The following is a 23,578-nucleotide window of genomic DNA, read 5'->3' on the forward strand; positions in this document are numbered from 1 at the left end:
TATCACTATCCTTAAATAAAATACAGTTTTTTTGCATGATCAGTAATTTTTTCAAAAACAGTGCCAATTTCACTATTTCTGCCAGGGTATACAAATCTATGAACACAACTGTACCTTTGGCATCAATAACAGCCATGAGTCTATCTATACGTCTCTTCCAGCTTTGAATATCTGAACATAGCAATTGTTACCCATTCTTCTTTGCAAAATTGCTCAAGCTCCCTCAAGCGAGATGGGGACCAGAAATTTTTCCATATTCCATTTCAACGGCCAGTTCTGGACAAACTCACATACGATGTTCTCCACATTTCTTAATTATGGATTTTAGTTTTATTCAATACCTTGGAAATGTTCTGATTACCGACCCTTGATTGATGGATTTTAAGAACCTTAGATTTGCTTAGAATGTTCCTTCTTCGTGATGTCGTTTTTGTAAAGATTTGTACTACCCAATTGAACCAACAAACAGAGACAGGAGTATTTAACCTAAAACCATCTGAAACACTTACCCACAGACTCCATTCAACTAATTACATGACCTATACACAATAATTGGTTGCACCACGGCACATTCACGTATGTCAAGGTGAAGGGGGTGTAATTCATTTGGAACAATTTGCACATTTTTCACAAAATTAGCACACATTTCTAAAATGTTCACCTAGATCTTTTAAAATGTATGCACTTCTTGTAAGTCGCTCTGGATAAGAGCATCTGCTAAATGATGTTGTCTGCTCAACCAATGGACATTGGAGTCACCCCTTTCTACTGTGCAGTGGTAAAACCTATTGCGTTATTGATTTCAGACATTGGGAAAATAATGGCACCCAAGCAGTCATATTTTAAAGTAGATTTACAATAATCTCTTAAACCAACTAACACACATGCAAAATATAACTATTAGTAAAGGGCACAGTGTTATGGAAATTTTGAACTAAGGTGCATTTGAGAAATGTCTGCCTTTCTATTGGCTGATATGTAAATCTGTGCTTTGATTGTGACACACATGTCTGAATAATATCATGTCTGAATAATATGTCTGAATAATATTATTAGGTATTTGGGCCATGTCCTCCTGCCTAGAAGAAGGATGTATTCTTTGTCGTCCTATACATGTATGAATGAGTTACAAGTTACAGATACCGAGAGGGGTCTGGTGTTTGAATAGGAGACATCCATGACCGGCACGGGTGGATTAGAGGGGTACTCGTAAATCTGTATAACCCTTTAGTGTCTCTGTTGACTATCCAGACATTGTGTCTCCTCAGGAGTTGAGAAGGATAAGGTGGGGGGACAGCCCGCCCTTTGGGGTAAACAGATGGCAGCATCTTAACACACCCCTTTTCTATGTAATAAATACGGATTGTTCATGTATGGAGTTAGAGACTCCTCAGACGATTATGTGTGTGTAAGCGGTTGACGGGTCTCTCATAATAGTCTCTGCGCATAATAATTAATAAAACGGTTATAATGTACAAAGAGAACTTTGTCTCTGTGTCCCTTACTCCGAGTGTCGATGCATGGAATTTCCATCACAACAGACACATTTTACTATTCTAGAAGGTTGCATTTCATTTCTCATGTTGTCATGTCTTTCTAGAGCAGACAGATGTCTGTGGACCTCCTCCTATTCTCAACAACGGAGACACAGTGCACCGTAAAGAACGGTATAAAAACGGTGAATCCGTGGAATATGAGTGCCAGAAATACTACATCCGTAGTGGTCAATCCCACAAGACATGTCGTAACGGAATCTGGGTTGGACAGATTACCTGCCTGGGTTGGTAACCATTTAAAACAGTCAGCCTTTATTTCCAGCTACTCACCATTAATGATAGGAAATAATTAGATGAAAGCTTAGGCCCCCACCCACCACGGGCCTTGGTGCAGCCGCACCACCCACACAGTGTTTTGAACATTCATAGCAGTTCATGCATAAAACTGAAGGCAAGAAGGCAAGAAGGCAAAATCACGCCTGAACAAAACAAGGGCTCATAATGTCTACCAATAACTGCACATTTAGTGCAAATTGTGATTTTATCAAGCAAAAAATGCTCCCCCCATTAGTGCATTTTCTTGACAATCGCTGCTTATCACTATCCAAAATGACATTATTGCTGCAACCAAATCAAGCATTTAACCCTGCAGATATTATTTGGTGATTATGATCAAAATGTTCCCCAACCCACAACCTTTTTTTCAACTGAACCTTCGGTAGAGCACTATGTTCTGATCAATATGTTCTATCTTGTCTTTTTTCAGAACCCTGCACTGTGAATAAACAGCTAATGGCAGAACGGAACATTGTTTTTGCCTATCGGACAGAAGATCCTAATAACCTTTATTCCGTACATGGGGATTATATCACTTTTAAGTGCATTAGTAATACACATCGTTCATCAGACAGCGTAGGTTTCCGTCAGCAGTGTTTAAATGGGTTCATGAACTTGCCTCAATGCCAATAGTTGCAGCAACTTATTGGAATTGATGTCTATACCAGCTTTTTGATAAATGTCAATAGAACATTGTACCACAGTCTAAAAAAAATAACTACAGTGCATGTTCACTCAGGCCATGATCAGAAACAACAATGGGGGAAAAAAATGCAGAAAGCTGGCAGACGACAACACTCAGATTAAACCAGTTGAAATAAAAATTAATCTAATGAGATTTTTTTGAGTTTCATTCATTTGCACATCATATCCCTTTCAATGGCTAAAAGCTTCCACACACAAACACCTTTAAAAAGCTAAGCCATTACAACTAAAAAAAAATATTTACAGAAAAGGTTTGACCAGATATTAAATCAATGTTACAAAAAGATATTTTTTTAAAGCATAATGGCATCAGCAACCATCTGTATGGCTCGGAGAGGGTCAACAATGTCTTTCAGCTGGTCCTTTCTGAGAACCCAGGCAGGGGAGAATCTGAGAATTAGAAAAATAAAATATTAAAAACAAATATTGTTGACATGTGGGAAATCATGGACAATTGGTTTATAAAGTATTTATTTCTTTAGACATTCATAGAAGGTTGAATCAACTGCATAGTAGATCATAGTTCCAAGCAGTTATCTAGTTGGCAACAAAAATAAACAATATCAGACTTATTTGGGGCACATAAAAATGATATTGCTTGAAGAAAAGGTCAAATGCAGTGGCAATACTAGTAGAAAAACTTGTACAATTCAAAATCTCTGCACTTTACACTGAAGACTTCAAAAATTGTGAACATGAGGGAGCCTGATAACACAGTTTGAAGAGGAGTAAAACATTTAAATTTAAAACAGATGTGTGAAAAGCATGGTTTTAGTTCGGCTTCATGGAACGAGTAGCGTTTGAAGTGAGATGTTAATCATCTTCACTGCATGGTTAAGCTGTGCATTAAAATGGCCTGTGAACACGACCAAAATATAACCTATTGTTTGGCGTCTGGAGATTTCAGACTTGTGTTCACTTAATTCTCATTAATATGAATGACAATTCGATGTCACCCAATCACAAACATATATAAAAAAATGCAGAGTCCACATCCAAAACATCAAGAACTTATCCCCAAATCAAAGCTGTACTAGTGAACAAAGCTTGTCAACTGTAAGTCAGTTATGCAAAAAGACAAAATTAATTCGGAACTATTTTTGTTTAAGATCAGCCCAAAATACTTGCATGTAGAAACAGGCTCTGCATACCGGCAGATCCTGTTAAAGAGGTTGACTCAGGGAGATACAACTCCAAGAACTTGGGTCAATTAGGCTGAACAATAGCTAAACCTGATGGACATTTGTAAAACTGTAAGAAAATAAACACTTGCTGCACAAATGACATACTTAGGCATCGGCTTGGATTTGCGTGGTGTTGCCTGGACGATAAAGCTTCCATTAATGGATGCGTTCATCTTCTGCTTAACCACAGTCCTCTCTGCCTCCATCTTGTGTTTGCATGCAGTGAGGCGATAGATGCTGTGGAGCCGCTCAACAGCCTTGGGAAGCTTCCTCATCTCCTAGAGACAGAAATGGAGAAATTACTAACAATCATACCATTTGCCCCATTAAAAACATAAGCATACTGGAATTTGCCTTACTTCATTATCTTCATTTAATTCCAAAAAGTACTTTTTATGTAGGCAAATATATTTTAAACCATATTTTTCCATCCATCCATCCATCTTCTTCCGCTTATCCGGGGCCGGGTCGCGGGGGCAGCAGTCTAAGCAGGGATGCCCAGACTTCCCTCTCCCCAGACACTTCCTCTAGCTCTTCCGGGGGGACACCGAGGCGTTCCCAGGCCAGCCGGGAGACATAGTCCCTCCAGCGTGTCCTAGGTCTTCCCCGGGGTCTCCTCCCGGTGGGACGGGACCGGAACACCTTCCCAGGAAGGCGTTCCGGAGGCATCCGAAAAAGATGCCCAAGCCACCTCAGCTGACCCCTCTCGATGTGGAGGAGCAGTGGCTCTACTCTGAGCTCCTCCCGGGTGACCGAGCTTCTCACCCTATCTCTAAGGGATCGCCCAGCCACCCTGCGGAGAAAACTCATTTCGGCCGCCTGTATCCGGGATCTTGTCCTTTCGGTCATGACCCAAAGCTCATGACCATAGGTGAGAGTAGGAACGTAGATTGACTGGTAAATCGAGAGCTTCGCCTTGCGGCTCAGCTCTTTCTTCACCACGACAGACCGATACATCGACTGCATTACTGCAGAAGCTGCACCGATCCGTCTGTCAATCTCCCGTTCCATCCTTCCCTCACTCGTGAACAAGACCCCTAGATACTTAAACTCCTCCACTTGAGGCAGGCACTCTCCACCAACCTGAAGTGGGCAAGCCACCCTTTTCCGACTGAGGACCATGGCCTCGGATTTGGAGGTACTGATTTTCATCCCCACCGCTTCACACTCGGCTGCAAACCGTCCCAGTGCATGCTGAAGGTCCTGGTTAGAAGGGGCCAACACGACAACATCATCTGCAAAGAGCAGAGACGAAATCGTGTGGTCCCCAAACCTGACACCCTCCGGCCCCTGGCTGCGCCTAGAAATTCTGTCCATAAAAATTACAAACAGAACCGGTGACAAAGGGCAGCCCTGCCGGAGTCCAACATGCACTGGGAACAAGTCTGACTTACTGCCGGCAATGCGGACCAAGCTCCTGCTTCGGTTGTATAGGGACCTGACAGCCCTTAGCAAAGGACCCAGGACCCCATATTCCCCAAGCACCCTCCACAAGATGCCGCGAGGTACACAGTCGAATGCCTTCTCCAAATCCACAAAACACATGTGGATTGGTTGGGCAAACTCCCATGAACCCTCCAACACCCCGTAGAGGGTATAGAGCTGGTCCAGTGTTCCACGGCCCGGACGAAAACCACACTGTTCCTCCTGAATCTGAGGTTCTACTATCGGCCGTATTCTCCTCTCCAGAACCCTGGCATAGACTTTCCCGGGCAGGCTGAGAAGTGTGATCCCCCTATAGTTGGAACACACCCTCCGGTCCCCCTTCTTAAAAAGAGGGACCACCACCCCGGTCTGCCATCCCAGAGGCACTGTCCCCGACCGCCACGCGATGTTGCACAGGCGTGTCAACCAAGACAGCCCCACAACATCCAGAGACTTGAGGTACTCAGGGCGGATCTCATCCACCCCCGGTGCCTTGCCACCGAGGAGTTTCTTGACCACCTCAGTGACTTCAGCCCGGGTGATGGACGAGTCCACCTCTGAGCCCTCATCCTCTGCTTCCTCAATGGAAGAAGTGACAGCGGGATTGAGGAGATCCTCGAAGTACTCCTTCCACCGCCCAACGACATCCTCAGTTGAGGTCAACAGCTGCCCACCTCTACTGTAAACAGCGTTGGTAGGGCACTGTTTCCCTCTCCTGAGGCGCCGGATGGTTTGCCAGAATCTCTTCGAGGCCAGCCGATAGTCCTTCTCCATGGCCTCACCGAACTCCTCCCAGGCCCGAGTTTTTGCCTCCACAACCACCCGGGCTGCAGCCCGCTTGGCCTGTCGGTACCCGTCAGCTGCCTCAGGAGTCCCACAAGCCAACCAGGCCTGATAGGACTCCTTCTTCAGCTTGACGGCATCCCTTACTTCCGGTGTCCACCACCGGGTTCGGGGATTGCCGCCTCGACAGGCACCGGAGACCTTACGGCCACAGCTCCGAGCGGCCGCTTCGACAATGGCGGTGGAGAACATGGTCCACTCGGACTCAATATCTCCAACCTCCCTCGGGATCCAGTCGAAGCTCTGCCGGAGGTGGGAGTTAAAGATCTCTCTGACAGGAGACTCGGCCAGACGTTCCCAGCAGACCCTTACAGTACGCTTGGGCCTGCCGAGTCTGTCCAGCTTCCTCCCCCGCCATCGGATCCAACTCACCACCAGGTGGTGATCAGTTGACAGCTCCGCCCCTCTCTTCACCCGAGTGTCCAAGACATACGGCCGCAGGTCAGATGAGACGACAACAAAGTCAATCATCGACCTGCGGCCTAGGGTGTCCTGGTGCCACGTGCACTGATGGACACCCTTATGCTTGAACATGGTGTTCGTTATGGACAAACTGTGACTAGCACAGAAGTCCAATAACTGAACACCACTCGGGTTCAGATCAGGGGGGCCGTTCCTCCCAATCACGCCCCTCCAGGTGTCACTGTCGTTGCCCACGTGGGCGTTGAAGTCCCCCAGTAGAACAATAGAGTCCCCAGTCGGAGCACTTTCCAGCACCCCTCCCAGAGACTCCAAGAAGGTCGGGTACTCTGCACTGCCGTTCGGCCCGTAGGCACAAACAACAGTGAGAGACCTATCCCCGACCCGTAGGCGCAGGGAAACGACCCTCTCGTTCACCGGGGTAAACTCCAACACATGGCGGCAGAGCTGGGGAGCTATGAGCAAACCCACACCAGCCCGCCGCCTCTCACCATGGGCAACTCCAGAGTGGTGAAGAGTCCATCCTCTCTCAAGGAGTGTGGTTCCAGAGCCCAAGCCGTGCGTAGAGGTGATCCCGACTACCTCTAATCGGAACCTCTCAACCTCACGCACTAACTCAGGCTCCTTCCCCGCCAGCGAGGTGACATTCCACGTCCCTAGAGCCAGTTTCCGTGTCCAGAGATCGGGTTGTCTAGGCCCCTGCCTTCGACTGCCGCCCGATCCTCTTTGCACCGGCCCCTTATGGTCCCTCCTGTGGGTGGTGAGCCCACGGGAGGGCGGCCCCACGTCACCCGTTCGGGCTGAGCCCGGCCGGGCCCCATGGGGGAAGGCCCGGCCACCAGGCGCTCGCATTCGAGCCCCAACCCCGGGCCTGGCTCCGGGGTGGGGCCCCGGCTGCGCCATACCGGGCGACGTCACGGTACTCAAAATTTTATTCTTCATTAAGGGGTTTTGAACCGCTCTTAGTCTGACCCGTCGCCTAAGACCTGTTTGCCTTGGGAGACCCTACCAGGGGCATATAGAACTGCCACCTTAACGTGGTGGAGGGGTTTGAGTACCCGAGTAACCCTAGGAGCTATGTTGTCTGGGGCTATATGCCCCTGGTAGGGTCTCCCAAGGCAAACAGGTCTTAGGCGACGGGTCAGACCATATTTTTGTTGACTAAAAAATTAAGACAAATAAAATCCTGGAACTATTATTTAGTTGCACAGCCTTTGACCAAGAAAAGTTATAATTCAACTTTATTAGGGGTGTAGTCTAGCTACTGCTGTTCAGATCCAGAGATTGGTGTAGTTCAGATTTGGACCACTGCTAATTAAGGAATTATTTTTGATTAAGAGGCATCCTAGTCATTTTGACCAAAATATCTTTCAGTTATAGTCACATTTACATGATTTTTTTAAGTTATTGTCAAAACGACAAAAACAATGAGCCATTTTAGCCAACAAAATGCCCTTATGTTTTAGTCACATTTTAGTCCTAACACTATTTTAGCCTCAACCTATAGTAAACATATCACTATATTAAATTAGGGAAATGAAAATGTTTCACTTACAATGTTAATATTGCCTGTTTTCATTAAAAAATATGCAGCATTGTGCCGAAATATAATTATCCAGTCGAAAAACGCATACTGCACACGTTATCTATTTAACTAATATATGTATTTAACTAATATTTTCGTCGCAATTTTTGTTGACAAAACACTAACACTGATATGGACCATTTAGCCACACAAGGATTTCATCTACAACATTCCAGAGTGGTGTTTGATGTGTTTTCTTGTGTGGTTGTTGTCTTGCTGAAAGACCCATTAATGTCAACAAAGATAGTATTTGGACATAGGGTTGAACAACATTACACAACTAAACACATTGATAATGCTAATTCTATCATGTCTTGCACCCACTGAAAACCCCCAGTACTACAGAGAGCAAAGCAAAAACATTAAACAATTTTTTTTGCTAATTGGTAATGAACATCAAGACTTAATGCAATTTGAAATCTAAATTATGCATTCAATGACAAACCCCCCCAAAATCAAAGAATTGGTTAGATTTGATAATGGTTTGGAATTGCTTTTCTGGTTCTGGGGACCTTGAACATGTGTTGAAATCAGTGTATTACCTTATTTGTGTCCAACGTTCAACACAGTTGCAAAACACTGGGCCTCAATTTGACATGTGGTTTTGAACAGGACGATGACCCAAAACCTGTTAATAAGCACCCAGGAAGGATTAAGAGAAGATGCTGGAATAGTGTAGCCAGTATAGAGCACAGATCTACATCACATCCATAATGTATGGCAAGAGTTAGAAGAGAGTTTAAATAAACTCTTGCCAGTAGAAATGTGCAGGAAACTCATTGGTGGGTACAAGAAGTCTGTCAACAGTTTATTGGGCCTAAAGCCTATCCAAGTATTAGCTCAGACGTGATTATAATTGAGTCCATGTCGATAATATTTTCTAAATGAATGTAGTAAACTGTGGATTTTATTTTCCTAAACTAGTTCAGATTAGTTGTCTGAAACTAGTTGTCTGGGGCTATATGCCCCTGGTAGGGTCTCCCAAAGCAAACAGGTCTTAGGCGACGGGTCAGACTAAGAGCGGTTCAAAACCCCCTTAATGAAGAAAAACATTTTGAGTACCGTGACGTCGCCCGGTATGGCGCAGCCGGGGCCCCACCCTGGAGCCAGGCCCGGGGATGGGGCTCGTATGCGAGCGCCTGGTGGCCGGGGCCTTCCCCCATGGGGCCCGGCCGGGCTCAGCCCGAACGGGCGACGTGGGGCCGCCCTCCCGTGGGCTCACCACCCACAGGAGGGACCATAAGGGGCCGGTGCGAAGAGGATCGGGCGGCAGTCGAAGGCAGGGGCCTAGACAACCCGATCCCTGGACACGGAAACTGGCTCTAGGGACGTGGAATGTCACCTCGCTGGCGGGGAAGGAGCCTGAGTTGGTGCGTGAGGTTGAGAGGTTCCGATTAGAGGTAACCTCTACGCACGGCTTGGGCTCTGGAACCACACTCCTTGAGAGAGGATGGACTCTTCACCACTCTGGAGTTGCCCATGGTGAGAGGCGGCGGGCTGGTGTGGGTTTGCTTATAGCTCCCCAGCTCTGCCGCCATGTGTTGGAGTTTACCCCGGTGAACGAGAGGGTCGTTTCCCTGCGCCTACGGGTCGGGGATAGGTCTCTCACTGTTGTTTGTGCCTACGGGCCGAACGGCATTGCAGAGTACCCGACCTTCTTGGAGTCTCTGGGAGGGGTACTGGAAAGTGCTCCGACTGGGGACTCTATTGTTCTACTGGGGGACTTCAACGCCCACGTGGGCAACGACAGTGACATCTGAACCCGAGTGGTGTTCAGTTATTGGACTTCTGTGCTAGTCACAGTTTGTCCATAACGAACACCATGTTCAAGCATAAGGGTGTCCATCAGTGCACTTGGCACCAGGACACCCTAGGCCGCAGGTCGATGATCGACTTTGTTGTCGTCTCATCTGACCTGCGGCCGTATGTCTTGGACACTCGGGTGAAGAGAGGGACGGAGCTGTCAACTGATCACCACCTGGTGGTGTGTTGGATCCGATGGCGGGGGAGGAAGCTGGACAGACTCGGCAGGCCCAAGCGTACTGTAAGGGTCTGCTGGGAACGTCTGGCCGAGTCTCCTGTCAGAGAGATCTTTAACTCCCACCTCCGGCAGAGTTTCGACTGGATCCCGAGGGAGGTTGGAGATATTGAGTCCGAGTGGACCATGTTCTCCACCGCCATTGTTGAAGCGGCCGCTCGGAGCTGTGGCCGTAAGGTCTCCGGGGCCTGTCGAGGCGGCAATCCCCGAACCCGGTGGTGGACACCGGAAGTAAGGGATGCCGTCAAGCTGAAGAAGGAGTCCTATCAGGCCTGGTTGGCTTGTGGGACTCCTGAGGCAGCTGACGGGTACCGACAGGCCAAGCGGGCTGCAGCCCGGGTGGTTGTGGAGGCAAAAACTCGGGCCTGGGAGGAGTTCAGTGAGGCCATGGAGAAGGACTATCGGCTGGCCTCGAAGAGATTCTGGCAAACCATCCGGCACCTCAGGAGAGAGAAACAGTGCCCTACCAACGCTGTTTACAGTAGAGGTGGGCAGCTGTTGACCTCAACTGAGGATGTCGTCGGGCGGTGGAAGGAGTAATTTGAGGATCTCCTCAATCCCGCTGACACGTCTTCCATTGAGGAAGCAGAGGATGAGGGCTCAGAGGTGGACTCGTCCATCACCCGGGCTGAAGTCACAGAGGTGGTCAAGAAACTCCTCGGTGGCAAGGCACCGGGGGTGGATGAGATCCGCCCGAGTACCTCAAGTCTCTGGATGTTGTGGGGCTGTCTTGGTTGACACGCCTGTGCAACATCGCGTGGCGGTCGGGGACAGTGCCTCTGGGATGGCAGACCGGGGTGGCGGTCCCTCTTTTTAAGAAGGGGGACCGGAGGGTGTGTTCCAACTATAGGGGGATCACACTTCTCAGCCTCCCCGGGAAAGTCTATGCCAGGGTTCTGGAGAAGAGAATACGGCCAATAGTAGAACCTCGGATTCAGGAGGAACAGTGTGGTTTTCGTCCGGGGCGTGGAACACTGGACCAGCTCTATACCTCTACGGGGTGTTGGAGGGTTCATGGGAGTTTGCCCAACCAATCCACTTGTGTTTTGTGGATTTGGAGAAGGCATTCGACTGTGTCCCTCGCGGCATCTTGTGGAGGGTGCTTGGGGAATATGGGGTCCTGGGTCCTTTGCTAAGGGCTGTCAGGTCCCTGTACAACCGAAGCAGGAGCTTGGTCCGCATTGCCGGCAGTAAGTCAGACTTGTTCCCAGTGCATGTTGGACTCCGGCAGGGCTGCCCTTTGTCACCGGTTCTGTTCGTAATTTTTATGGACAGAATTTCTAGGCGCAGCCAGGGGCCGGAGGGTGTCAGGTTTGGGGACCACACAATTTCGTCTCTGCTCTTTGCAGATGATGTTGTCGTGTTGGCCCCTTCTAACCAGGACCTTCAGCATGCACTGGGACGGTTTGCAGCCGAGTGTGAAGCGGTGGGGATGAAAATCAGTACCTCCAAATCCGAGGCCATGGTCCTCAGTCGGAAAAGGGTGGCTTGCGCCCTTCAGGTTGGTGGAGAGTGCCTGCCTCAAGTGGAGGAGTTTAAGTATCTAGGGTCTTGTTCACGAGTGAGGGAAGGATGGAACGGGAGATTGACAGACAGATCGGTGCAGCTTCTGCAGTAATGCAGTCGATGTATCGGTTTGTCGTGGTGAAGAAAGAGCTGAGCCGCAAGGTGAAGCTCTCGATTTACCAGTCAATCTACGTTCCTACTCTCACCTATGGTCATGAGCTTTGGGTCATGACCGAAAGGACAAGATCCCGGATACAGGCGGCCGAAATGAGCTTTCTCCGCAGGGTGGCTGGGCGATCCCTTAGAGATAGGGTGAGAAGCTTGGTCACCCGGGAGGAGCTCAGAGTAGAGCCGTTGCTCCTCCACATCGAGAGGGGTCAGCTGAGGTGGCTTGGGCATCTTTTTCGGATGCCTCCGGAACGCCTTCCTGGGAGGGTGTTCCGGTCCCGTCCCACCGGGAGGAGACCCCGGGGAAGACCTAGGACACGCTGGAGGGACTATGTCTCCCGGCTGGCCTGGGAACGCCTCGGTGTCCCCCCGGAAGAGCTAGAGGAAGTGTCTGGGGAGAGGGAAGTCTGGGCATCCCTGCTTAGACTGCTGCCCCCGCGACCCGGCCCCGGATAAGCGGAAGAAGATGGATGGACAGTTCAGATTTTAGGAGCCAGTTGAGGTGGTTCGGCATCTGGTAAGGATGCCCCCAGGTCTCCCTAGGGAGGTGTTCCAGGCACGTCCAGCTGGGAGGAGACCTCGGGGTAGGCCCAGGACTAGGTGGAGAGATTATATTTTGACACTGGCCTGGGAACGCCTCGGGATCCCCCAGTCAGAGCTGGCAAATGTGGCTCAGGAAAGGGAAGTTTGGGGTCCCCTGCTGGAGCTGCTGCCCCCGCGACCCGATACCGGATAAGCGGATGAAGATGAGATGAGATAGTTCAGATTTTATTTGGAGGTGTAAAAGCACAAAAACAATTTGGATGTGTGCTTTCATGCTCCAAATTCTTAATTCAGTTTGAAATAGTGAATAAGTAGAAGTATGTAAATATACAGTGCCTTAGAGTGAAATAGCCAACACGTCATAATACCATAGTATCAAAATGTGATACAGGTTCTTTTTGCATGTTACCATTTATTCTATAAGGAAAATCAGAATCGCTTCAACTAAGTTCAATATTTTGTTTAGGCTTATTCCGGCTCGGCATTCTGACAACCATGCAAATCTCATGAGGACATGGAGACATTAATCAACAGATTTGCTTTAAATAGATATCCAAAAAAATCTATGTTTGCTTATATAAAGACACTATTAATAAAAGTGAACTTGTACTTTAGATATTTACATGGTTAGGGTCGTGGCAAACATTGCCTTTAATATCTAAGCATTGTCCTTGAACAGGAAGTACCTTTTGAAAACAATTATGATGCATGATGACACTGGGTTTATTTTACTAAAACATAGTGTCATCATATGTGGACAAGGCCTCCGGAGGTTAAGGTCCAATCACTGGACAGCTCTATCAACGCAATCCTCCAGGTTGGATAACAGGTGATCCCCAGTTGTCTTATCCAGTCATAGCGTTGTGCAGTTTGGGAAGTACTTCATAAAGTGATCCAAAAGGCTTTTGGTGATGTGAAGTTATTTCCGTCATGTTATTGAGATCCAGTTCATTGTCCTCCACAAATTCTCCCAGCTAGGGCAACATTATGACATTGCCGACTTTAGGTTGCATAGCCTACCTCTCCAACTTTTATGTGAATGCATCGATTTTATCAGACAATTACAATAGGCCTATATTTGTATTTGTGCATTGGTAGTGATGAGTTAAGTAAATGTTGTTTGTCAAATGTACACAAGATTTAACAACCATTTGGGATCTGTCAGGTGGTGGACGAGTTGGGAACCAAGGGGGACAAACAGCCTGTTGTTTTCTGGGACGTGATTTGTTGGAGTTTACAATGTTAATAGCACATAGCTCTCCCTCCTTTCGGCAGAAAAAACATGTTGCTTTCATCAGCTGTTTGAGAGACTGTTGTCAAGTAATGTCTTATGTAGAGCTACGGATAAGCCACCGATACATGTTCTAGGCTATGTTTATTTTCTAGCTAGCTAAAAGCGTGCACACAGCAGAAACTGATTAAGTGCTAAGGGCTACTATTAACCCGCGCAACAGATTCAACCAACCAGTTTTCATTCTGTGAGTATATTCATATTTTACATATTTAGCCTATTCTAGTTGTATTCCTTTTTATACACAGTATAGCAGTTTCCAGGTTTATTAAAAATGGCAAATTTAGTCGAGTAATCATCTTGCAACTCCCCCCAAAATTATCTGGTAACCCAACTGCAGTCTAGCACATGCATTCGTTTTACGTGCAAGTATGCTGGCCAGCACCCATGTGTCTGTGGATGAGGCCCACTCATGCCCGCACAGACATTGACACGGAACAAAGAAAAGCCCTTAAGCCAACACGAAACACATACCTTATTTGAAGTGGATCTAAAAATCCCCTATGGAAGAAATGAATGGTGTAAGAACCGAAAGAGCAGCATGTCCAGTTTGCCGTGAATATTTTGGTGGGACTATGACCAGTATAATTTTAATGAATTCATATCTCAGACAAATTCTCTCATACTAATAAAATTGGTGGTTGCCACGCTGCAAATTATTTCACTCAACATGTCAAGAACATGCATTAATTCGTTTTATTTGGGAAAACTCTCTTTATCAGTTAGAGCCATACTGCTTTGTTTGGATTATCCGCAAACTTGGATGGGCATTTTATAATAAAAAATGTGTTTTGGTTACAGCCCAAACCCAGCCAACCCCATGTAGTTGACGTGGCATACCAGAACCCTGCGTTTGTCCTGCAGCAGGATGACCAGGAGGAGGCAGGTCTTAGTGATGATGCAGCCTCCTTTGTAGGCCACCTTGTCGCCTGCTTTCTCCCTGTAAATCTGCAGAGTTCTCTACCGCATACACTGCCTCTGTTGTCTGGTCATACTGGTATCCAAAGGGACACACAAAGAAATGTTTTAGCGATGGTTATGGAAAAAACAAGTAAACTCACATACATGAGTATATACAAAGTCAACATAATAGGAGGACCCACTTTAGAGAGGTTGAGGAGGACCTGAACAGCGTAGGTGATAACCTCCATACAAGGGACGCTCCGGTTACAGTTGCGGATCAGCGTGAAGATGACCAATGTGGCTCCACTGGTCACCAGACGTTCACAGCACTCTGGGGACAGCCTAGTGGCTGTCTCTGTATACACAACCATCTGATATTAGCCAGTCGATCTCTGTAACAGTTCATGTCAATAGTGCAATCCAGGGCACTTACCCAGGTTCTTCAGAGCTTCCAGGATGTAGGCGAAGTCTTTATATTTGAGGAGGTACTCTATGGCCTAGGATGTTTTGTTGCACAGCCTGTCCTCCTCTCGGACCTGCTCAGACACCTTCTGCAGACAAAGTCTCATTGCCACCACTTTACAGATGTCATGGAGCTTTCTGGAATGGTGGCCTCGCCACAATGCCTAAAAAGAAAGGGTCATCGATGGGTGTGGGGAGAGAAGAGATACAGAAATATTTAGAGAACTAGACTGAGATAATAAAAAATAATTTGAATGACTAACACAAAGATACTATAAAAACTCGATGCAAACCTGTTGACTCGATGCAAACCTGCATCCTGATCACACCCTGCTGCATCCGCTGTTCCCGCCTGCGGAGGACGAAGGCCTGGGCGGGAACACCCTCATCTTGTCCTCCAGGTAATGCCTCCTTTGGAGTTGGGCTCGTACCCACCTCTTCTCGCAACTGCAGGACAACAGTCAAATTAGAGTAGACCAGATAATACCTAAGCTTTTACATTGACCTAGTGTCAGTCGACCTCACCCTTACAGTTCTGACAGCATGGATTTACTGTAGGCTTAATTGTTCCTAACTTAGCATTAATGTCCATTACCAGTCTCCTAGCAATCCAGCCTCGGAAGTGAGCCTGGAGAGTGATGGCAGCATGTCTCAAGAGTGTGTATTTCTTTTTGCCTGCCATGGCCTGCTGCAGGGCCCGGAACCTCCTCCAGGGAAGCACCAGGGAAGCCACTCGCTGTCTTTGGAAGGCCTTTCTCTGGACCCATGCCCTGAAGGACGACTGGACCAACAGCCCTCTGTTCCTGTACAGGCAAAGGGAAAACGTAGGTTCAGTTTTAGGTTTGATGATTTATAATCAGAAATGGACATCATAAAATGTATGGACCTGGCTGACTACAGGTTAGTGAGAGATTCATTTCTGAAATCTCACTTTTTTAGAGGAGTTTTGTTTGGATCTGAGCAGATGTTTCTGTACCCTTCAGAATTAATCCTGCTGCATCCGTCCCATGCCACGCAAACCATCAATTATGAAGAGCTTAAGACCTATCATGATTACAGTTTTTGAAAAAGTTGGCAACAGCATTGTTTTTTACTGTGCAGAAGTGCATACATTCATAATCCTTTTCTAACCTGAGTTCCTGATAGTAGCGCCATTCTCTACCAACTAAGCTACTGTTGGCAATAACGTTTTAGCCACCCAGAAAACAGTAACACCTATAAGAGTAACATGCGATAACAGCAAGTAATAAAATATAACCAGGGCTCCAAACAAAAAATCAATTAAGGAGCCATTGGCTCCTATAGGGGAAAAAAACAGGCGCCAAATAATTTTTTTAAGAGCCACATAACAATGCACTTTTATTCACCTTGTTGTGTGCATGTCTCTCCTCTACCGACTTATGAACTATATACAGTCAAATACAATTTTTTTTACGCAGAATCTGAGCCAGTGTCACTGCCACTGACCATGATTACATGGCACATGGAGCGAATTGCGTACTTTAGATTCTATCCTGTTTTGAGCTGAAAAACCACATTCACACTGAGCAGCCGAAATTGGTAGAACAAGCATTATCTCAACTAGATGCAAAACATTCTGGAAATCTGTGCAGTAGGGCTCTTTTGTTAGTAGGACTTCCCACAAGCTGCAATAGGATTTATCTGAAAACTGTCTTTTAACAAGGGTTTACAACAATCTCCATTCTGCCTGTATAGCAGTGATGTCACATCCATTTTTCAGCAAGATTTCTTTATACCATTTCAGCAGTGTGTCAATTTCATTGCTATATATAGCCTAATCTGTAGGAAATGTCAATTTCTCTCTTGCACGTTCACTAGCCTACTGCAAAGATTGCAAGTCAATGCTATCGTCAACCTAATCTTTGCAGCCGACAGAAAACACTTGATTATTAATAAACAATTAAAATGTCTCATTGCAAACCAGACAATAGCATATAAGAGGCGCAAACAGAGCGGAAATTGCAGGCGCGGCTCGAAATGGCTGTTATTTCAAATAGAGCATATTTTAAAATAATCGCTTAACCGGTTTCAACCGGCTAATGAGGCTTGGCGGTCGGTCAAGAACATTTTTAGTTTTCGCCATAGTGGAAGGGGGCCAGACTATGTACAAATGAATGACGTTAACAAAACAAATGAAGCGATAGGCTGCTGGTTATAAAACATGCACGGATGCAAATTTTACAATCAAAGAGAGTACATTTGTATTGTCGCCAATGGCAACCTTAGCAGAAATTTCACTCGCAAATAAATATATTTGGTTGCAAATGCGACCATTATAGTCGCAGTTTGGAGCCCTGTTAACTTTAGAACTAAATGAAAAAACAACCTCAAATATACTTAGTTGGCTAATCATTCCAAGGGCCGGATGTGGTCATACCTTACGCAGGTGGTTTCTGATTGCATGGCCTCTCCATGACGACTGGATCGTGACAATGGCAGCTTTTGTAAACAGGAAGCACTAACGCACTTTCCTGGCTTTCAAGGTCTCTCTCCACCTGCACTGAATGACCTGTACACTATGCTGGGTCATGAGGAACCTAAGATATAAAGAATATCATATTAAATTAAGATCCAAACAAGTTGACAGGACCCTAGGCATCAAAGCAATTTACAAAATATATACATAGATGACAAACCACTGCTAATGAACAACAAAATAAAAAGCATAAATCCTGTTATTACCTGTTGTGTAGACGCCTGGTCTGTATACATCTGTGGACTGTGGCAACAGCCACCTGCCTTTCCTTTGCTCTCTTTCTAGCAAGGTGACCACGGAGTACCGCCTACAATCGAAACCAGCAATGAAATAAAACAGGACCAATTAAACAATTCATATTATTAGCCATTGCAATTGAATGAATGGTCGCTTACCTGTATACAAACAGCAGACTTCTTCATTTCCAGGTACTTTGTTCTCTCTCTTTGGCAGAGGAGATGGGCTCTGAATTGTTTCTGTATTATAGCAGCAGATGTCTGTTGATGCCTAAACCTTCGCCGTTCCACAATTCCACGGTAAAATGACTGCGTGAAAAGAGGAAAGAATTCTCTACTACAATCGCTGTCCAATTTTGGCATGTACTTATAAGATATATTCAATAAATACAAAGAATGTTTACTTCAAAGATAATAAATATATATACACAAATTAGACAAACTCCATACACGCCTGAATTGTGATGGCACTTCTCCTTAGCTTCTGGTACTTTTTGAGTTGGATATGTCCACGCACTCTGGCCTGCAGCTTCTGGACAACACTTAAAGTTTTCAAGTAAAGGAGCCGCTGCTCTCTCTGGGCCTGAAGGCTTCTGTAGTGTTTCTGGAGCGTTACAGCCGCTAAGCGAGGCTTTAGGAAAGTCCTCCTCACTGCCCAGGCCCTGCGGTGAGACTGCAGCTTTATGGTGCAAGAAAGCAGTCTCAGGTACCTTCTCCATTGGATGGACATTTGTATTACGGACTGGATCTTGACCACTGCATGTTTGCGCCTTACCCATCGTCTAGCCAGAGTTCCACGTATAGCTGCTTGTAGTATCACAGCAGCAAATTTAATGGCCAAGTAATTGTCCTTTTGTTTTTCGACAACTTTGCAGGACCTGTACCATCTTTGGATAGCAATGGCAGAGACTCGTGTTTTGGTGAACCGCGCCCTAGCTTCATGTCTTTATAAATGCAGACTGGATCATCACAGCAGCTCTCTTTTCCTTCAAAAACCTTTGGTGCCTGACTGTCATTCTAACGAATGACTGAATCTTCCTGGCTGCTCTCGTCAATTTAGCCAGCTCTCTTGCTTGATTTCCCCTGTACAATGCCTGTATTTTTATCACAGTGTTCCTCACCTGCTGGTATTGCACTCACTGAGAGTTCATCAGTCCCTGAGCTCTAAATCTTTGCTGAAAAACAATGGCAGCCCAGCGATGTCTCTTGTAGACAAGAAGCTGCCTGTGCATCCGGAGGTTAGCCTGAATAACAGTAGCGGCTCTATGTATCTTAGCAACTTCTTGTAAAATGCGATGACCTCTGAAAGTTGCCTGAAGGACTATGGCTGCATCTCTGAGATTTAGGAAACTGTCACGTTCTTGCTTCCCTTGAATGTATGATCAGTAGCGTCTCTGGATAATGATGGCAGACAGTCTCATGGCCTGGAACTTGACCTGCTCCTTGTGAATCCTGAAGGTCACCTGAATAACAGTAGCAGCGTTTTACATCTTAGCAATTTCTTGACGAAACCTATGCCCCCTAAAAGCTGCCTGAATGACAATGGCTGAATCCTTCAGTGAAAGGAAGTGATCTTGGTCTTCATTCATTTGCAGGTGAGACCTAAAGAATCTTTGAATGATGATGGCAGATAGTCTCATGGCCTGGAATTTAACTTCCTCCTTGTGCTTTCTGAAGGCAGCCTGTATCTTGGTTGCAGCTTGATGTTGTACACCAGTCTCCCTTCTAGCTCTCTGGCCTCTGTATGTTGCCTGAAGCAGGATCGCAGCACTGCACATTTCTTGGTGGCACTGCACCTGCTGTTCAGCTACAACAGTGGCCCGATACCTTTGCTGAATGGCAAGAACTGATGATCTCAAGTAGAGGTAATGTTTGCGAACCAAGTGAGCTCTGTAACTTCTCAGGAGAACACAGGCAGCATTCTGCATCTCCTTAAGGCTCTGTCTGGATTGCATTCCCCGGAAGGCACTCTGTAACACTACAACAGCGTTCCTCATGACGGTGATTGTCTGCATCTCTTCAATCATCTTACTGTTTGCTCTGTAACGGGCCAGAACTGTTTTCACAGCCCACTGTAGCCTCTGGTAGTATGCCCTCTGCAGGTGTTTTCGAAGGAGAGATTGAATTAGTATGGCAGCTCTGCATTCAGTCTGCAACTGTTTCCGGACCTGCATCCCTCTGAAAAACGACTGAATGACTATGGAAGAATGTCTTAGCTTCAAGAAACTTTCTTGGTCTTGTTTCCTTTGCATGTATGATCTGTAGAATCGTTGGATGATTATGGCAGACAGTCTAATTTCCTGGAACTTTACCTGCTCCTTGTTCATCCTAAAGGTTACCTGAATAACAATAGCAGCTTTATGCATCCTAGCCATTTTTTGTCGAACTTGATACCCCCTGAAAGCTGCCTGAACAACAATGGTTGAATCTCTAAGGTTTAGGAAACTGTCTCGGTCTTGTTTCATTTCAATGCGAGCTCTGAAGTGTCTTTGAATGACGATGTCAGATAATCTCATTGCCTGGAATTTAACTTCATCCTTGTGCTTTCTGAAGGCAGCCTGGATCTTGGTTGCAGCTAGATGTTGTACACCAATCTCCCTTCTAGCTCTCTGGCCTCTGTATGCTGCCTGAAGCAGGATCGCTGCACTGCGCATTTCTCGGTAGCACTGCATCTGCTGTTTAGCTACAACAGTGGCCCGATACCTTTGCTGAATGGCAAGAACTGATGATCTCAAGTAGAGGTAATGTTTGTGTACAAAGTGAGCTCTGAAACTTCTCTGCAGAACACAGGCAGCACTCTGCACCTCCTGAAGGAGCTGTCTGGATTGCATTCCCCGGAAGGCACACTGCAACACCACGACAGCATTCCTCTTGATGCGGAGTGTCTGCATCTCTTCAATCATCTTCTTATTTGCTCTGTAACGAGCCTGCACTGTGTTCACAGCCCGTTGTAACCTCCTGTATTGAACCCTTTGCAGGTGCTTTCGGACATGAGATTGAATTAGCACAGCTGCTCTACATTCATTCTGTAAATGCTTCCGGATTCTCATCCCTCTGAAAGCCGCCTGCAGAGAAATAGCTGCCCAACGTTTCAACAGATAGCCCCTTCTGTCTCTTCGGGTCACAGCCGCAGCCCTGTATCTCTGCTGACATTGAAGAACGGCAGTTTTGATCATGAGGAAACGTTTTCTGTCCCTGAAAGTGAGGAAGCTCTTCTGAATGACTGTGGCTGCATTGTTCATCCTAGCAACTTCAACCCTGGCTCTGTGACTGCGAAAAGCTGCCTGAATCACCACTGCTACAGACTTCATCAAGTTGTACTGATGCATCTGTAGATCTCTGAGCCTTTTGGCCCTGTAACGCTGCTGTATCATTATAGCGGCAACCTTTGTGGCAAGATAGGCCAGCCGCACTCTGTGCATCCGGAACTGAGCTTGAATGACGGAGGCAGCTTGACATTTCATCCTTAGGTCCGCACGTACTCTGCATCCCCGAAAAGCAGCCTGTAGCTTTACTGTAGACTGTTTCAACCGGTTGTACTGCTCACGCTGCGATCTTCCTGCTAAAAGAGCCCGGTAGCGACTTGGTAGAATTATAGCAGCACTTTGCAGAAGCAAGTATCGCCTCCTACAAAGAAAGACTCTCACTGCATTCTGCAGGACAATGGCCGCCCAATGTTTTTCCCTTAGCTCTTGCCGGACTTGCATGCCATGATTCGCAGAACTTTTCCTGCCAGGTAAGCTCTATATTGGGTTTGTATGACCAACACAGCCTCCTTTCTTGACCTGAACTGTGACTGCAACACATGCCTACGGAAGAAAGACTGAATGAGAGTGGTACATCTGTGCTTGTTTTCAATCGTTCTCCTCACTGCCCTACCTCTCCAGATTGCTTGAATTGTCAATACAGAATATTTGAGAGCCATATACTCTCTCCTTGATTTATCCCCCAACAGCTTGGCTCTAAATTGCTGTTGGATAACAATTACAGATCTTTTCAAGGACAAGAATCTTCGTCTGGCAAAAAAGCTCCTGAAAGCTGCTCTGATGACTGTCGCTTTCTGATGCTGTTGTAGCATTAGCCTCTGAATCATGTATTGACTGTATTGAGCTGACTGTATGGTAATAACAGCACATTTCATTTTAAGGAACTTGTGCCTTTCCACATCTCTTTGAAGGGAGGCTCTGAACCAACGCTGAATCAGTACTGAGGCACATGTCATCTTTGCCATCCGTTTTCTGACAACGCTCGCCCTGAAAGCACTTTGAAGGACAATGGCAGAGTGATGCTGCTGTTTCACAGTCTCAAAGCTGCGCCTCTGTGCATGACCTCTATACCACGCTTGAATGAGAAGCGAGATCCGCCGGATGTTTATGTACCGTTTTTGGCACCTGCGCATTCTATAACAAGACTGAATCTTCAGGGATGCTGCGGTTTTTCTGGCCATTATCTCACTGTGCCATTTCTTAAATACGGTTTGTATCACTGTGGCAGCATGGTTCTCCCTTTGCAGTCTCTCAGTCTTCCGTCTTCGATAGTTTCTCTGGATATCTACAGCTGCTGATTTCAGTGAGAGGTAACGTTTATGTTGTTCCCTTGCCAGAGTCCAGGCCTTAACATGTTTCTGGATGACTGATGCAGCCCACTGTAACCTCTTGTAGGCAGTGACTTCCAGTTTCATCCACCAGAGAGCTTGAACTGCAACAATGTGCAATCTTAGACGTTGGTATTTTTTCATTGCAACATACATCTTCCATTGGCCCTCATTTATCATTCTTGCGTAGAAACGGGCGTATATGTTGGCGTAAGATTTTGCTTACACTCCTCTCACCGCCTGATTTATGAAGCTGTGCGTACCTTTAAAATCCAGGTGTACGCAATACCTTCCCTTGATAAATGTCGCGGCTGAAAACGATCGTCATTAGAATAACACGCCCCTATATATTCAAGTCTCCGCATCCCCCACCCCCTCATTTTACGCCATAGATACACGGAAGACGGCAAAAAAGAGAAACTTCTCTGACGTGGAGATTGAGACGATCACCAGGGAGGTAGAAAGCAGTTTAAAAAAGCGGAATAAAAGATGATGATGTGATGTGGAGTGCCATTCATTCACATTAATAATTGCATTACAATTTGTAATATTCATCTTAATATTTTATTATATTTATTATAAATGAAGTTTATTGTTATTTAGAAGAAGAATGTCGTTCCATCCATCCATCCATCATCCTCCGCTTATCCGGAGCTGGGTCGCAGGGACAGCAGTCTAAGCAGGGATGCCCAGACTTCCCTCTCCCCAGACACTTCCTCTAGCTCTTCCGGGGGGACACCAAGGCGTTCCCAGGCCAGCCGGGAGACATAGTCCCTCCAGCGTGTCCTAGGTCTTCCCCGGGGTCTCCTCCCGGTGGGACGGGACCGGAACACCTTCCCAGGAAGGCGTTCCGGAGGCATCCGAAACAGATGCCCAAGCCACCTCAGCTGACCCCTCTCGATGTGGAGGAGCAGTGGCTCTACTCTGAGCTCCTCCCGGGTGGCCGAGGTTCTCACCCTATCTCTAAGTGATCGCCCGGCCACCCTGTGGAGAAAGCTCATTTCGGCCGCCTGTATCCGGGATCTTGTCCTTTCGGTCATGACCCAAAGCTCATGACCATAGGTGAGAGTAGGAACGTAGACTGACTGGTAAATCGAGAGCTTCGCCTTGCGGCTCAGCTCTTTCTTCACCACGACAGACCGATACATCGACTGCATTACTGCAGAAGCTGCACCGATCCGTCTGTCAATGTCGTTATTATTATTATTTCTATTATTATTATTATTTATTTAAAAGAAGAAGAATGTCATTTTTATTATTTTGTCAGTCTGAATTATATTTTGGTCATTAAAAGCCTTTTATTACTGAACCCAGTCCGTGCGCAACTGCCGGGCCTAACACTGAAA

General features: G+C 46.5%; 1 protein-coding gene and 1 pseudogene across 6 annotated transcripts in view; one reads left to right on the forward strand and one right to left on the reverse strand.

Moving 5' to 3' along the window:
* LOC105010001 (complement factor H) overlaps nucleotides 1-23,578 on the forward strand; it is a 245,701-nt gene that overhangs the window by 74,582 nt on the left and 147,541 nt on the right. The window lies entirely within an intron of this gene.
* On the reverse strand, nucleotides 2,645-14,875 carry LOC117594783 (annotated as a pseudogene).

The sequence above is a fragment of the Esox lucius genome, chromosome 8 (genome assembly GCF_011004845.1).
Source record: "Esox lucius isolate fEsoLuc1 chromosome 8, fEsoLuc1.pri, whole genome shotgun sequence".
Taxonomy (NCBI): Eukaryota; Metazoa; Chordata; class Actinopteri; order Esociformes; family Esocidae; genus Esox; species Esox lucius.